At 39.4% G+C, this 15,372-nt stretch overlaps 1 protein-coding gene across 2 annotated transcripts in view; it reads left to right on the forward strand.

Moving 5' to 3' along the window:
• The window catches only part of LOC135218566 (sodium/potassium/calcium exchanger 2-like), a 490,480-nt gene that overhangs the window by 36,556 nt on the left and 438,552 nt on the right, over window positions 1-15,372 (forward strand). The window lies entirely within an intron of this gene.

A 15,372-nucleotide genomic window follows, 5' to 3' on the forward strand; every position in this document is an offset into this window, starting at 1 on the left:
CATCATAATTATAATGTCAGTCAGCAAAATAAATTGACTGCAATTGCTGTTCCATTTTTTCAGTGTATATTTCTGGACATTTTAAGTCATCAGTTTACTGCGTAATATTGGCATGGCGTTAGGATAATTCAGAAATGAACGTTCACGGCCTTGAGTTCTGCTCTTTATTTGGATTTTGAGAGTACATAATGCTCACAGACCTAACTTCATCTTTTCCGGAGAGAGAGAGAGAGAGAGAGAGAGAGAGAGAGAGAGAGAGAGAGAGGGGGGGGGGGTGGTGTTGGTTTTCAAATAACCACGTCCAACTGACCAGGTACTTCGTACAGAGCACAATTTGTTGTTTTGTAAAACGCACATCATCACATTTAAGATTCATTGAGACATTGTGTTTTTGAAGAATCTAGCAACGTTCTTTATAGTGGTCTTTTTTTTCTCACTAATATTACTACTGTTATTACCAGTATCATGATTACTATCTTTTATGCTACCTCAGCTATTTGGTGGATAAGTGCCGATTATTCATTTTTTTTATCATGTTGTCTCATGTATCTAGATTGCATATGTTACTCTCTGCATTTTGTATATTCCATGTATATGGCCCTGAGCTGAAATAAAGGATATTATTATTATTATTATTATTATTATTATTATTATTATTATTATTATTATTTTTTTTTTTTTTTTTTTTTTGCTCTATCACAGTCCTCCAATTCGACTGGGTGGTATTTATATGTGGGGTTCCGGGTTGCATCCTGCCTCCTTAGGAGTCATCACTCTTCTTACTATGTGTGCCGTTTCTAGGATCACACTCTTCTGCATGAGGCCCGGAGCTACTTCAGCCTCTAGTTTTTTCTAGATTCCTTTTCAGGGATCTTGGGATCGTGCCTAGTGCTCCTATGATTATGGGTACGATTTCCACTGGCATATCCCATATCCTTCTTATTTCTATTTTCAGATCTTGATACTTATCCAATTTTTCCCTCTCTTTTCTCTTCAACTCTGGTGTCCCATGGTTATTGCGACATCAATGAGTGATACTTTCTTCTTGACTTGTCAATCAACGTCACGTCTGGTCTGTTTGCACGTATCACCCTATCCGTTCTGATACCATAGTCCCAGAGGATCTTTGCGTGATCGTTTTCTATCACTCCTTCAGGTTGGTGCTCGTACACTTATTACTGCAGGTAGCTGATGTTTGTTGCACAGGCTCCAGTGGAGGGCTTTTGCCACTGAATCATGCCTCTTTTTGTACTGGTTCTGCGCAAAGTGCCGGGCATTCACTTGCTATGTGGTTTATGGTTTCACTTTTCGTATTGCACTTCCTACATATGGGAGAGATGTTATTTCCGTCTATCGTACTTTGAACATATCTGGTTCTTAGGGCCTGATCTTGTGCCGCTGTTATCATTCCTTCAGTTTCCTTCTTTAGCTCTCCCCTCTGTAGCCATTGCCAATTGTCATCGCTGGCTAGTTCTTTAGTCTGTCTCATGTATTGTCCGTGCATTGGTTTGTTGTGCCAGTCTTCTGTTCTTTCTGTCTTTCTCCTGTCTCTGTATATTTCTGGGTCTTCGTCTGCTTTTATTAGTCCTTCTTCCCATGCACTCTTTAGCCACTCGTCTTCACTGGTTTTCAGATATTGCCCCAGTGCTCTGTTTTCGATGTTGACGCAGTCCTCTATACTGAGTACGTCTCTCCCTCCTTATTCCTTTCGTGTTATGTATAGTCTGTCCGTATTTGCTCTTGGGTGTAGTGCTTTGTGTATTGTCATATGTTTCCTGGTTTTCTGATCTATGCTGCGGAGTTCTGCCTTCGTCCATTCCACTATTCCTGCGCTGTATCTGATTACTGGCACTGCCCATGTGTTTATGGCTTTTATCATATTTCCGGCGTTGAGTTTTTGACTTGAGTATTCGCCTTGAGTCTCTGCATATATTCTTTCCTGATCGTGTTCCTTATCTCTTGGTGTTTTATATCTCCTACTTCCATTATTCCCAGGTATTTGTATCCTGTCTCATCTATGTGTTTGATGTTGCTCCCATCTGGTAGCTTTATCCCTTCAGTTCTCGTTACTTTGCCTTTTTGTATGTTGACTAAGGCGCATTTTTCTATTCCAAACTCCATCCTGATGTCCCCAGATACAATCCTTACAGTCTGGATTAGGGTATCTATTTCCTTGATGCTCTTACCATACAGCTTGATGTCGTCCATGAACATCAGATGGTTGATTTTTTTTGCCTCTTTTCTTGAGTTGGTACCCGGCATCCATCTTCTGTAGTACTTTTGTCAAGGGAATCATGGCTACTACGAAGAGTAGTGGGGACAGTGAGTCGCCCTGGAAGATCCCTCTCCTGATATTAACCTCTGCTAGTCTTATTCCAGAGCTTGTAAGTAGTATTGTATTCCAATTGCGCATTGTATTTTTGAGGAAGCTGATGGTATTTTCCTCTGCCCCATATATTTTCAGGCAGGGATTCTATTAGCCATGTGTGTGGTATCATGTCGAAGGCTTTCTTATAGTCTATCCATGCCATGCTTAGGTTGGTTTTCCTTCTCCTACTGTTCTTCATTACCATTTTGTCTATGAGGAGCTGGTCTTTTGTGCCCCTACACCTTCCTTCTGCAGCCTTTCTGTTGGTGGGGGATGGTGTTTGTCTCCTCTAGGTAGTTGTATAGCCTTTCACTGATGATACCTGTTAGTAACTTCCACATTATTGGTAGGCAGGTGATAGGCCTGTAGTTACTGGCTATATTTCCCTTACTCTTGTCTTTTTGTACTAAGGATGTTCTTCCTGTGGTCATCCATTTGGGTGCTTGGTGATTTGAGATACAATGCTGGAGTTGTTCTGCTATTCGTGGGTGTATAGGGCCTTGAAGTTTTTGAGCCAGTATCCATGGACTTCATCGGGACCACCTGGGCTTTCCAGTTTGGCATTTTCTTTAGTTGGTGTCTGACTGTGTCTGTCGTGATCTCTGTGAATCTTTGTTTTATTCTCCCTGTTTCTTCTTCCTTGACTTCCTGGAGCCATGTTGCATGCTTGTTGTGTGTGATACCGGATTGCTCCATATGTTTTCCCAGAGTCTCTTACTTGGTTCGGCTTCAGGAATTTCTGGGTGGTTGTCTTCCCCTCTTAGTTGGCTGTATAGTCTTTTCTGGTTGGTTCCGAATAGTTTGTTCTGTTGGTATCCCTTATTATTACCTGTTCATGTACCGTTGGATCTTATGTGCTTTGGCCCCCAACCTTAAGCCTCTGTTTTACGTCTTCTATTGTGTTGTTTAGTCCCCTCTCTTGTACTTGTATTTCTCGTTGAGTCCTCCCTTGTTTTCTTGCTTCTTAGCCTTTTTTCTGCCATCTCTTTCAGTTTACTCAAGTCAGATCTCATCACCATGATTTGCTTTTCCAGGCGCCTTTTCCAAGAGTTGCTGTTTTTGGTTTCTGGTTGGGTTTGTTGTGCTGGTGGTGTTGGTGTTCGGATTCCCATCAGTTCTGCTACTAATCTTGCTCCTGCATATGTCAAGTTATTTGTTTCTGTGTACTGGTGGTGTGTATTATGCCCATTATTTCATTGACCTCACTTGTTTTCTCCCGTAATTTCTTGGTGTTGTAGGCTTTCATGGAGGGGATCTTTTGTTCTCTCTGTATCTGGCTCCATCCATTGTCTAATCTTTTCTACCCCATTCTTCCGTCCTCTCTGTTACTTCGTCGGTGTTTCTTCGTGTGTCGTTGTTTGATACCTCATCCTCCCTGTCGTCTTCTGTGGCATCGTCTCTCAGTTCGTCTTCGTCTTCGTGTAATTCGTTGTCGTGTGACATTTCCCTTTCCAGTTCTTCTCTTCTGTTGGGGAGAGCCAGTTCTTTTTCTTTATGTTCCTTACTTGGTCTGCCAGCCTCTGCTCTGTTTGGGGGGTGTTATTCCTCTAATTCCAGATGTTGATCAATCTTCTTCTATATCCTCTCTCCGTCGGGTTGCTTCTGATGTAGCATCTCCATATTTCCTTATTTTATTCTTCTTGTCCATTTCTTCCTTTTTGCCTCTGTAGCTCCAATCTCAGGCTGTTGATTATTGTCGTTGTGGTGATCAGTTGCTGGATGACGACCTCCAAGTACCTGACCGTCTTCCACCCTTCTATTGGGTTGAATACCTGGTTGCCGGACGAAGCTCCTCTGTTGCCAGAGGTTCCATTTACGTCGTTGTCGTTTAATCCTTCATTTCTTTCATCATTGCTGAGTTTTGCTATTTAACCCATCAGGGATAGGTACTCATTTACAGCTGAGTAGACTGAGGAAATTATGGTAAAGATCCTTTCCCAAGGAATCAACGCCGAGGAGAGCGGTCACCCATCCAACGACTGACCAGAGCCAATGTTGCTTAACTTGACTTAAGTCTATTGAAGACCTAACCCACTCCTCCACGGCGCCACATATTATTATTATTTTTATTATTATTATTATTATTATTATTATTATTATTATTATTATTATTATTTATTATTATTATTATTATTATTATTATTTAATTAATTAATTTTTTTTTTTTGCCGCCCTATCACAGTCCTCCAATTCGACTGGGTGGAATTTATAGTGTGGGGTTCCGGGTTGCCTCCTGCCTCCTTAGGAGTCCATCACTTTTCTTACTATGTGTGCCGTTTCTAGGATCACACTCTTCTGCATGAGTCCTGGAGCTACTTCAGCCTCTAGTTTTTCTAGATTCCTTTTCAGGGATCTTGGGATCGTGCCTAGTGCTCCTATGATAATGGGTACGATTTTCACTGGCATATCCCATATCCTTCTTATTTCTATTTTCAGATCTTGACACTTATACATTTTTTCCCTCTCTTTCTCTTCAACTCTGGTGTCCCATGGTATTGCGACATCAATGAGTGATACTTTCTTCTTGACTTTGTCAATCAACGTCACGTCTGGTCTGTTTGCACGTATCACTCTATCCGTCCTGATACCATAGTCCCAGAGGATCTTTGCGTGATCGCTTTCTATCACTCCCTCAGGTTGGTGCTCGTACCACTTATTACTGCAAGGTAGCTGATGTTTGTTGCACAGGCTCCAGTGGAGGGCTTTTGCCACTGAATCATGCCTCTTTTTGTACTGGTTCTGTGCAAGTGCCGGGCATTCGCTTGCTATGTGGTTTATGGTTTGGTTTCATTTTTCGTATTGCACTTCCTACATATGGGAGAGATGTTATTTCCGTCTATCGTTCTTTGAACATATCTGGTTCTTAGGGCCTGATCTTGTGCCGCTGTTAATCATTCCTTCAGTTTCCTTCTTTAGCCTCTCCCCTCTGAGCCATTGCCATGTGTCATCGCTGGCTAGTTTCTTTAGTCTGTCTCATGTATTGTCCGTGCATTGGTTTGTTGTGCCAGTCCTCTGTTCTGTCTGTCATTCTCCTGTCTCTGTATATTTCTGGGTCTTCGTCTACTTTTATTATTATTATTATTATTATTATTATTATTATTATTATTATTATTATTATTATTATTATTATTATTATTATTCGCTTTGCACTGCAATTCTACCGAGCCTTGTCCGTCACTGGCCAGTAGCTTAGTAATAGCGTGTCACTTGTATATTATTTAGTTCTCTGCTTGATGACCTCTCTTGTAGAGGCCAATAAGTTTTTGGGGAATGGTCGAACTACTAAATAATCTAGCAAAACTTTATTTCGACTATAGGCTATCGTATTAGCCAGACTGCAGGTTAAGTATTATACTTTAATTTTTCTGTTGCTCGCTTACTTTGTAGATATTTTTGCAAAGACATCCATGCTCAATGTTGTCAGCCCTATTTGGATGTGGGTCCAGCACACCCTAGGTCGAGAACATCGGGTCCCATATCAGGGTTTTATTTATTTATTTATTTTTTTTTTTTTTTTTTTTTACTAGATTTTGGGTAATATATTCAAGCTTAACCAACCAACTCTGCAAAAGGTACTATCGTCTAATGTTACGCTTTAATAAACAGACTTATCATTCAGAATTTATCATTATCTACGTATTATTTTCTTTTATGGTCCCCCTGACTTCTTTTGAGGGGTATCAGCATTGGGGGTGAGAGTTGGGGACGGGGCATTTGCTTATGAACCAGGGACTGTGCAGGGATGATGGTCACGTATCTTCAGTGTACTACTCTTACAGGAATGACAGTTTCAATTGGTGGATGTATATATATTCTTTTTGGATTAAATACCTTTGTTTATTTTTATTTTTGTCTTGTTTAGTAAAGTAGATACAGTCATCAGTGTGAGGCAAGTAATTACTGTTAAATCTCTTATCTCTTAAGCACAGGACCAACATCCCCATTTCCCTATGGGCAGATGATGTTCGAAATGCAGTAAATATCTGCTGAGATTTCTCTGGACTTTTTTTTTTAATGGGTGCCGTTGTATATGGCTGTTGTATCGTATATGGTTCTCTGTAAAAGCCTGCTGGTATCTAAACTAGGATATTAGTCTGTCATAGCGCTTTTATAACTTTAATTATAGTTATTTATACTGGGGAAATTTAAGTTACTTGAGTATAGGTCATTGCTGAAATGTAACTTTCAGTTACTCTCCTATCGTCGGCAGTATTATTATAGTTTACCAAGAAACACGTTTTCTTTGAATAGCAACCCTGTTATAAAAGAAAATGTAACTTGCAATTAGAGTGGGTACCTAGTCAGTTTTCAGTGACCGTTTACAATATTTTATGAATTTAAAAATTTTATATTATTCAGAAACTATTCCGATTATAAAAGACATATATATATATATATATATATATATATATATATATATATATATATATATATATATTCAGAAAATATTCCAGATTAGCTTAACGTACAAACGCAGATGGTGATTTTTAAAAATTTTATAACAGACAATCCAGTGCCATGAAATAATTTTTTTGCCTTCAAAGGCATAATTTCTCTATACCAAGCTGTTGGAAAAACAATTAAACTGGTGGAAGGTGTAAAACTACGGGCTGCTCTATGAGGAAGAGCCCGTGCTGGCATAAGGCCAGCTTAATCTCAAACAGCAACGGGTATAAACTACAAACCTCATAGAAGTTTGTACGAGTATTTGCATACTTGCTCATATTCGTTGACACAGAAACCAGCCATGGTGTTTTGTATGATGCTGCGTATGTTTTTGTATAACGACGGGTTATATTGATACTTGTTTGATGGTATACTGGTAATTACTGTTGAACTGAGCAGATGACGTCCAGTAGTATTTGAAAATATTTGATAAACATGTTTTAAACCTATGAGGTGAAAAGTTCGTTTTATATGAGCTTGCTTTATTATTATTATTATTATTATTATTATTATTATTATTATTATTTGGTCTATCACAGTCCTCCAATTCGACTGGGTGGTATTTATAGTGTGGGGTTATTACATTATTATTATTATTATTATTATTATTATTATTATTATTATTATTTTATTAAAAGTAATGGCTACTTCAGCAGCGTTACACTTGTAGAGATTCTTCTCTATTTTGCGAATAGCGGCTTTTTCAGTGCTACTAACAGGCTAGTAGAGCGCCTATAGAGGTCATGGTAAAATACAGGGTCAAAATAGGTGATATATTTGAATTTACAGATAAACTATGATACCATAGTCATCAAAGTCATTAACGATTTTCTCTCTCTCTCTCTCTCTCTCTCTTCTTAAAGCGAGCTTTCGTCTGGAGCTGCCAGACATCCTCGGGTTGGGAAGCTGAGGGTGGACTGATCTTGGTGCGGTGTCCGTCCTCCTTATATCTGTGGTTGACAGCACGGGGTCTGCCCCATGCTTGTCTCCTATTGGCTGGTGGCGGTGAGTCTTGTTTTCATTGGCTGCCTGAGCCAGGTCTCAAGCCACTTTCTTCGGGCCGATGGTTGCGTTGCAGCATATCCTGCAGCCGCCTGGACCTCCTAAGCGGCGTTGTAACATTGATGGGCGTTGCGCTACGCTGTGGGACGTCACGGCTACTTTGATTCCATCGGCTGCAGGAGTACCTCGTTCGGGGGCGTTGTCATCCATAGAGTTGTCATGATCGGTGGTGTCATTGTTGGTGGCAGGTCTTCTCATACTCGTAGGGAGGAGAAATTCTTCCTGCGTCGTATTCAGAGTAGGTTTTATTTGCTGGATGAGTAGCGCCTCCAGCAGGCGCAACCGACGGGCATCAGGGGCCTTCCCGATGATCTTCGTGTTCTATGATGATATCTCGGGAGATGGCCTCGTGATGTTTGGTGCGGGCGTGATTTCTTTATAGCACTCTTGGGCGTGGCACGAGAGTCTCTTCGACAGTCGCATGGTAGTCATACCTACGTAGGCGCCGCTGCATTCGCGGACTGGGCATGTATATTGGTACACTACATGCGTCTGCTTCAGGGTTCTCGTACCTGTGGAGAGGGTTATTTTTCATAATAAGATCGCGCGTCCTCCGATTCTGGTAATATATGATTAGGTCGATATTCTTGGTGTCGTCAGTCGGGGATACATTATCGGAAATAATTTTCTTAATGGCGTCCCTCTTCTTCACGTAATGGGAACTCATGAAGGCTTTGTAGTACAGCTTGATATTATCCTGGGGGCGGGGCTGCGGGCTCTCACTACCGTACCATTTCTCCAGGGCTGTGCGGACTTCCTTGCTGATTAATTTATTTGAGTACCCATTATTCACAAGTACTTGGGAGGCGCGGTCGAGTTCCTGGTGAGTGGTTGAGCAGTGGGAGAGGGCCCTCCTGACGAAGGCCCTGACGGTGGTGCTTTTGAATCTGGCGGGGCACTCGCTGTCTCCGTTGAGTTTATTATTATTTATTGTTTGGTCTATCACAGTCCTCCAGTTCGACTGGGTGATATTTATAGTGTGGGGTTTACTATTATTATTATTATTATTATTATTATTATTATTATTATTATTTTATTAGTTATTATTTTATTATTATTTGGTCTATCACAGTCCTCCAATTCGACTGGGTGGTATTTATAGTGTGGGGTTATTATTATTATTATTATTATTATTATTATTATTATTATTATTATTTTATTATTATTATCATTATTATATTTGGTCTATCACAGTCCTCCAATTCGACTGGGTGGTATTTATGGTGTTTTGGTTATTATTATTATTATTATTATTATTATTATTATTATTATTATTATTATTATTATTATTATTATTATTATTATTTTGTCTATCACAGTCATCCTACTCGACTGGTTGGTTTTTATACTGTGGGGTTATTATTATTATTATTATTATTATTATTATTTTTTTTTTTTTTTTTTTTTTTTTTTGTTCTATCACAGTCCTCCAATTCGACTGGGTGGTATTTATAGTGTGGGGTCCGGGTTGCATCCTGCCTCCTTAGGAGTCCATCACTCTTCTTACTATGTGTGCCGTTTCTAGGATCACACTCTTCTGCATGAGTCCTGGAGCTACTTCAGCTTCTAGTTTTTCTAGATTCCTTTTCAGGGATCTTGGGATCGTGCCTAGTGCTCCTATGATTATGGGTACGATTTCCACTGGCATATCCCATATCCTTCTTATTTCTATTTTCAGATCTTGATACTTATCCAATTTTTCCCTCTCTTTCTCTTCAACTCTGGTGTCCCATGGTATTGCGACATCGATGAGTGATACTTTCTTCTTGACCTTGTCAATCAACGTCACGTCTGGTCTGTTTGCACGTATCACCCTATCCGTTTTCTGATACCATAGTCCCAGAGGATCTTTGCCTGATCGTTTTCTATCACTCCTTCAGGTTGGTGCTCGTACCACTTATTACTGCAAGGTAGCTGATGTTTCTTGCACAGGCTCCAGTGGAGGGCTTTTGCTACTGAATCATTCCTCTTTTTGTACTGGTTCTGTGCAAGTGCCGGGCATTCACTTGCTATGTGGTTTATGGTTTCACTTTTCGTATTGCACTTCCTACATATGGGAGAGATGTTATTTCCGTCTATCGTACTTTGAACATATCTGGTTTCTTAGGGCCTGATCTTGTGCCGCTGTTATCATTCCTTCAGTTTCCTTCTTTAGCTCTCCCCTCTGTAGCCATTGCCAATTGTCATCGCTGGCTAGTTCTTTAGTCTGTCTCATGTATTGTCCGTGCATTGGTTTTGTTGTGCCAGTCCTCTGTTCTTTCTGTCTTTCTCCTGTCTCTGTATATTTCTGGGTCTTCGTCTACTTTTATTAGTCCTTCTTCCCATGCACTCTTTAGCCACTCGTCTTCACTGGTTTTCAGATATTGCCCAGTGCTCTGTTTTCGATGTTGACGCAGTCCTCTATACTTAGTAGTCCATTATTATTATTATTATTATTATTATTATTATTATTATTATTATTATTATTATTATTATTATTATTATTATTATTTGGTCTATTGCAGTCCTCCAATTCGACTGGGTGGTATTTATAGTGTGGGGTTTATTATTATTATTATTATTATTATTATTATTAGTTATTATTATTTGGTCTATCACAGTCCTCCAATTCGACTGGGTGGTATTTATAGTGTAGGGTTATAATTATTATTATTATTATTATTATTATTATTATTATTATTATTATTATTATTATTATTATTATTATTATTATTATTTGGTCTATCACAGTCCTCCAATTCGACTGGGTGGTATTTATAGTCTGGGGTTATTATTATTATTATTATTATTATTATTATTATTATTATTATTATTATTATTATTTGGTCTATCGCAGTCCTCCAATTCGACTGGGTGGTATTTTATAGGTGTGTGGGTTTATTATTATTATTATTATTATTATTATTATTATTATTATTATTATTATTATTTGGTCTATCACAGTCCTCCAAATTCGACTGGGTGGTATTAATAGTGTGGGGTTATTATTATTATTATTATTATTATTATTATTATTATTATTATTATTATTATTATTATTATTATTATTATTATTCAGAAGATGAACCCAATTCATATGGAACAAGCCCTCCATGGTGGGCATGTTCCATATGAATAGGCTTCATCATTACTCACATTTTCATCTATTTATTCATTTATTTTTTTCTTGTTTTAATAACTGATCCCTTCCTTCTGTATTTCCTATTACCTTCTGTTACTTCTTCCAAATTAACACCATGTTCTCTGGTAGCTTGAATTTCAAGCCAATTGCCTCCAAAGTTGCAATTGACTAAGAATTCAAGCTACCAGAGAATATGGTGTTAATTTGAAAGAAGTAACAGAAGAGATCAGTTATTAAAACAATGACAAAATAAATAAATAAATAGATAGATAAAAATGTAAGTAGTGATAAACCGGAAATGGAGTGGAGCCTAATTAAACATAATTCACGAAAGTTTTTACAGTATTGATACTAACACTTACACTTAAAAAACACACAAAAAAAACTAGGCACAACATAGGATAAAATAAAAAACTAGGCACAAACATAGGATCAAGTAGGGCTCAAAAATGATTAGGTTAGATGAATAACATTTTGGAACTCGTGCAACCCTCAAGATATTTATGACAAAATAAAACCAGTCTTCATGCCAAAGGCTACTTTATTCACATGCGCAGTAAGAAGTTGAAATGACAAATAGATTTAGTATGGTAGGGTATGGCTCTGTTGCGTTAAACATTATAATTTAGGCAGAATGCTCTCCCTGACTAATTAAGGAAAGTTGCTCAATAGCAACTTGCCCCTTTTCAAGTGGGTTAATTTTAAGTGGTCACTAACATTCGAAATGATAGTGATTTGTGTTCAGTACTGTCATTTATTAAAGTATGATTCGTCCCTCTGTTAACCAAGATGTAAAAAGCTTCCATATTAAAATATGATATATGCCAGCAAAGACTTTATATTAAAAGTGTAACGTACATAACATACATCATCTGGTTAGTTTTTCATGGGCAATAAATTTCAATCTTTTAAGTGGTCACTAACATTCGAAATGATAGTGATTTGTGTTCAGTACTGTCATTTATTAAAGTATGATTCGTCCCTCTGTTAACCAAGATGTAAAAAAGCTTCCATATTAAAATATGAAATATACCAGTAACGATTTTTTTTTAGTAAAGTATAACATACATCATCTGGTTAGTTTTGCTTGGGCGGTAAAGTTCAATCGTAAATCCAGATAGCTACTTTAAAAATCCCCTGGAGTTCTGTTTCCTGGCTTTTGTCGTGCAGCCTCTTGCTTAACGTGAAAATGCTTCCCCGTCCTCAGGGGAAGAGGTGAGGAAAGGCCCCACGGGACGGCAAAGGTGAAACTGAAAACGGTTCAAAAACATCTTGGAAGGGTTTTCACACCTCTGCTGGTATAGTAGATTCACATCAACCGTGCATTTGATGTCTAGGCCAGTCCCTTACGACGCTCCTGATTGGCTGTTGGTAAGCCAATCGCAGGGCTGGGAACTCTCAGTCTCTCGAGAGAGTTCGCATGGGTAGGATCTATGTTCCACCTCTCCTGAGGGACAAGTCTTTCAAAAGTATCCCACAGGAGAGGTGGGACATACATCTCTCGAGAGAGACTGAGTTTCCAGCCCGGTGTTTGGCTTATCAACAGCCGATGTGAATCTACTATAGCTACATTCATCAGTTAACAGTATTTTATAGTAAAATCCAAAACATCTAGTTGGGGTAGTCGGTTACTCTCTATGACTCTTAAGATAGATATATAGATAGAGAGAATATAGGACTTAGGTTAAAAAGGCCAAGCACTGGGACCTATGAGGTCATTCAGCGGTGAGAAGGAAAATTGACAGTAAGGAGGTTTGAAAGGTGTGATAGGACGAAAAACTCCCAGTTGCATTAGGAAACAATTGTTAGGAGACGGTGGAAAGTCGTATTGAAGAAAGAGAATATGAACGCAGGAACAGTAAAAGAAATGTAAGAGGTTGAAGTTTGATGTCGAAGGGACGTTCCTGCGACCTGTAAGTAATGCCTACAGTACACCACGTGAGATGAACTGACGGGACTACCCCCTACGAGGTTTTTTTTTTGCTTTAAATTGATGCGTTTTTCTAATGTTGTATGGCTAAATTTAGACTGTAAGTTTACGACCAAATATTCTCGATCCTTAATCTTGTTAAATATGGAACTATTAATCTAGCATTGCCATTTCTTTGGTACTTTCGTACTTTAGGGAATATCTATCGAACGTAGACATCTGTCTCGTCTAATAAACCCACAAGGATAAATACATGACTTCTTGTTTTGACCTCTTGCTATAGGTAGTCACTTCCTATGACATCTAGATGTTGGTAATCCGTAGGGGGGTAGTGCCGTCAGTGGACCTCATGCTGTGCATTGTAGGCGTTTTTAAGGTTCTTTGCAGCGTGCCTTTGCCCCCCGAAGATGCAACAACTTTCGTTCCTTTTACTGTACCTCCTTTCATATTCTTTTTCTTCATCTTACTTTCCACTCTCTCCTAACACTTAATTCATAGTGCAACTGCTTTGAGGTTTTCCTCCTGTTACACCTTTCAAACCTTGTATACTGTCAATTTCCATTTCAGCGCTGAATGACCTCATAGGTCCCAGTGCTTGGCCTTCGGCCTAAATTTTATATTCAGCTCAACTTATAGATATAGGTTGGTTTGAAGAATGTTGTTGCAGAAGTTTCTAAAAGCATGAGGAAAGGGAATAGTAGAGGGGAAATAAAAATGATGCAAAAGGAATAGAAGAGGGGAAGTAAGGATAATGCAAAGGGAATAGTAGAGGGGAAATAAGGATGATGCAAAGGGAATAGTAGAGGGGAAGCAAGGATGATGCAAAGGGAATAGTAGAGGGGAAGCAAGGATGATGCAAAGGGAATAGTAGAGGGGAAATAAGGATGATGCAAAGGGAATAGTAGAGGGGAAATAAGGATGATGCAAAGGGAATAGTAGAGGGGAAATAAGGATGATGCAAAGGGAATAGTAGAGGGGAAATAAGGATGATGCAAAGGGAATAGTAGAGGGGAAATAAGGATGATGCAAAGGGAATAGTAGAGGGAAATAAGAATGATGCAAAGGGAATAGTAGAGGGGAAATAAGGATGATGCAAAGGGAATAGTAGAGGGGAAATAAGGATGATGCAAAGTGAATAGTAGAGGGGAAATAAGAATGATGCAAAGGGAATAGTAGAGGGGAAATAAGGATGATGCAAAGGGAATAGTAGAGGGGAAGCAAGGATGATGCAAAGGGAATAGTAGAGGGGAAATAAGGATGATGCAAAGGGAATAGTAGAGGGGAAATAAGGATGATGCAAAGTGAATAGTAGAGGGGAAATAAGGATGATGCAAAGGGAATAGTAGAGGGGAAATAAGGATGGTGCAGGAAACTTGAGTGAGTAAAATTGATACAGAATACGAACAGATAACACATGGATTTACTGTTATCGCCCTTTAGCATATATTACAATTGAAAAGCAGTTTTATTTCTAATGACTATGATTATTGATTTTTAAAAAAGTATGTAATCAGCTTATTTTTTAATCGTGACGAATAGAATTTAAAACCAGATCCAAAAATCATAGAATGGGACCTATACAAGCGAATGGAAATAATATTCCAGAGGAAAATGAAACCAGTGACGGTCACAGATTGTAGGCAGCTTTCAGTCGAAGCGTAGAATTCAGTACTATGTATGATACGAGACAAAGGCTTCGAAATCATTCCCATAGAATCGGCATGGGGGGCCAATCTGTAGAAATTTCAATGAACGCTCCATGAGGCGTTTACCGAAAACAGGCAACGAACGTGGAAATAACACAAAGCTTGGGAAAAGATTCGTTCTGCCGAAAGTAGAGAGAGAGAGAGAGAGAGAGAGAGAGAGAGAGAGAGAGAGAATAATAATAATGATTACAAAAAATCGCAGAGTAATGGAACTGGCATTTGGGCTTAGTCAGAAGGAGTGAGGGGGCGGAGGGGAGGGGTGATAGGGGGTAGGTGGCGGTTGGGGAGGGGAGGGGAAGGGAGGGGGAAGTCGAATTAAATAATGCGCTTACGATGAGCTTGTGGGAAGTGAGGAAAACAACGGAGTAGTGTCACACGAGAAGTGGTTTCCGAAAACTACTCTTCTTCTTCTTCTCGTCTGAAGAGTGTAGGAATTGGGGATGTCAAGCAGGGCCTTCAGATAAAGGAAGGAAGATGATGGGGGTGGTGGAGATGGAGGGAGAGAGGGAGGGAGGGAGGGAAAGCGATGGAAGGATAGGAAGGTGGAAGAGGAGGAGGTGGAGGAGGAGGTAACTTGGGAGTCGACGCAGTAGAGCCTCTGGAAGTGAGGAGGAGTAAATTTCGGGGTTTGGGAGGAGGAGCTGGTTATGGGACGGGACATGGCGGTGGGGCGGGGTGTGTGTGGGGGGGGGGGGGGCGGCATTGGACGGGTGTGGGGAGGAGGGGAGACGGGGGAAAG

The sequence above is a fragment of the Macrobrachium nipponense genome, chromosome 9 (assembly GCF_015104395.2).
Source record: "Macrobrachium nipponense isolate FS-2020 chromosome 9, ASM1510439v2, whole genome shotgun sequence".
Classification (NCBI taxonomy): Eukaryota; Metazoa; Arthropoda; class Malacostraca; order Decapoda; family Palaemonidae; genus Macrobrachium; species Macrobrachium nipponense.